Here is a 2,204-nt window from a genome sequence, read left to right on the forward strand (position 1 = left end):
GTGACTGGGCATGGTGATACATGCCTGTAGCCCCAGCTACTGGAGAAGCTGAAATGAAAGCCCACGAATTTGAAGGCAACATAGCAAGATTCTGTATAAAGCAAAACAGAACAACGTAAGTAAATAAAATTGTTGCTATTTGCGGATGATATGATTGTATATGTCAAAAACCCAAGGGAATCTATGACAACTACGGAAACTAATACATAAATTCAGCAAGTTAGCAGGTTTAAAAAGTCCATTGAATTCAATACAAAAGTCAATTGAATTTTTATATACTAGCAGCAAACAATTGGAACATAAAAAAATTTTGAAAAATTTCCTTTGCAGCAGCACTGAAAAAGATAAAATACTGCGATGGTCTGAGAGTTTGTGTCTCCCCAAAATTAATACATTGAAATCCTAACCTCGAAGGCGATGGTATTCAGAAGCAGAACCTTTTAAGAGGTGATTAGATCATGAATCATAAACCTCTTGAATGGGATTAATGCCCTTATAAAAGAGGCCCGTAGGCTGGGTGTGGTAGCTCAAGCCTGTAATCTTACCGCCCTGGGAGAACTGCAGGCTGGTCTCCGACAAAGAACTTTTGTTTGAAATCAGCCTGGGCAACGTGGCGAAACACCACCTCTACCAAAGAAAGCACAAAAATTAGCTGGGCATGGTGGTGCACACCTGTAGTCCCAGACACTTGGAAGGTTGAGGTGGGAGGATCACCTGAGCCCAGGAGGTCAAGGCTGCAGTGAACCAAAATGATGCCTCTGCACTTCAGCACAGGCAACAGAGTGAGACTGTCAGAAAGAAAGAGAGAAAAGGAGAAAGAGAGGAAAGAAAAGAAAAAAAGAAAAGAAAAGAAAAGAAGAAAAGAAAAGAAAAGAAAACAAGTAAAATAAAGAAAGAAAGAAAACAAGTAAAAGAGGCCCGAAGGAAGGGAGGGAGGGAGGGAGGGAGGGAAAGACAGACAGACAAAAAAAAGTAAAAGAGGCCCCAGAGAGACGCCTTGACCCTTCTACCATGTGAGGGCACAGTGAGAAGCCACTATCTATGAACCAGAATGTGGGACCTCAGCAGACACTGAATGTGCTTTGATCTTGGACTTCCCAGACTCCAGAACTGTGAGAAATAAATTTTTGTTGTTTATAAATTTCTTTCTTCTTTTCTTTCTTTCTTTTTTTTTTTTGAGACAGAGTCTCCCCTCCGTTGCCCAGGCTGGAGTGCAGTGGCTCAATCTCGGCTCACTGCAACCTCTGCCTCCCGGGTTCCAGCAGTTCTCCTGTCTCAGCCTCCTGAGTAGCTGGGACTACAGGTGCACGCCACCACACCTGGCTAATTTTTTGTATTTTTAGTAGAGATGGGGTTTCACCTTGTTGGTCAGGCCGGTCTTGAACTCCTGACCTTGGGTGATCCACCCATCTCTCCAGACCTGGCCGAAACTTTTCTTTTAGAGATGGGATCTCACTATGTCGCCCAGGCTAGTCTTGAACTCCTGGCCTGAAATAATCTTCCCGTTTCAGCCTTCCGAGTCACTGGGATGACAAGTGAGAGCCACCATGCCTAGCTCATTTTTCTTATGTATCTTGTTTTTCCCGTTTCCCCCATCTTTTTCCCTTTCAACTCTCGCAGGTCTGGGATTTTTGTTTGTCCCAGTCACAGCTGTGTCCCCTGTGCCATGTGTCCACACAGTAAGTACTCAATGAATGAATGAATGAAATGAATTCAGAGGAGGACTCTTGGGAGAGATGGGAGCAGGGATCAGGAACAATTGGAGGCAGAAGAGGACAGGGTGGAAGGTCAGGGCCTGGGCCGGGCACAGTGGCTCATGCCTGTAATTCCAGCACTTTGGGAGGTTGAGGCAGGCAGATCACTTGAGGTCAGGGGTTCCAGACCAGACTGGCCAACATAGTGAAACCCAACCTCTACTAAAAATACAAAAACTGGGCCGGGCGCGGTGGCTCACACCTGTAATCCCAGCACTTTGGGAGGCCGTAAGCGGGTGAATCACAAGGTCGGGAGATCGAGACTATCCTGGCTAACATGGTGAAACCCCATCTCTACTAAAAATACAAAAAATTAGCCTGACATGGTGGTGCGCGCCTATAGTCCCAGCCACTCTGGAGGCTGAGGCAGGAGAATGGTGTGGACCTGGGAGGTGGAGCTTGCAGTGAGTGGAGATCGCGCCACTACACTCTAGCCTGGGTGACAGAGCT

The sequence above is a fragment of the Colobus angolensis genome, unplaced genomic scaffold (assembly GCF_000951035.1).
Source record: "Colobus angolensis palliatus isolate OR3802 unplaced genomic scaffold, Cang.pa_1.0 Scaffold66, whole genome shotgun sequence".
Classification (NCBI taxonomy): Eukaryota; Metazoa; Chordata; class Mammalia; order Primates; family Cercopithecidae; genus Colobus; species Colobus angolensis.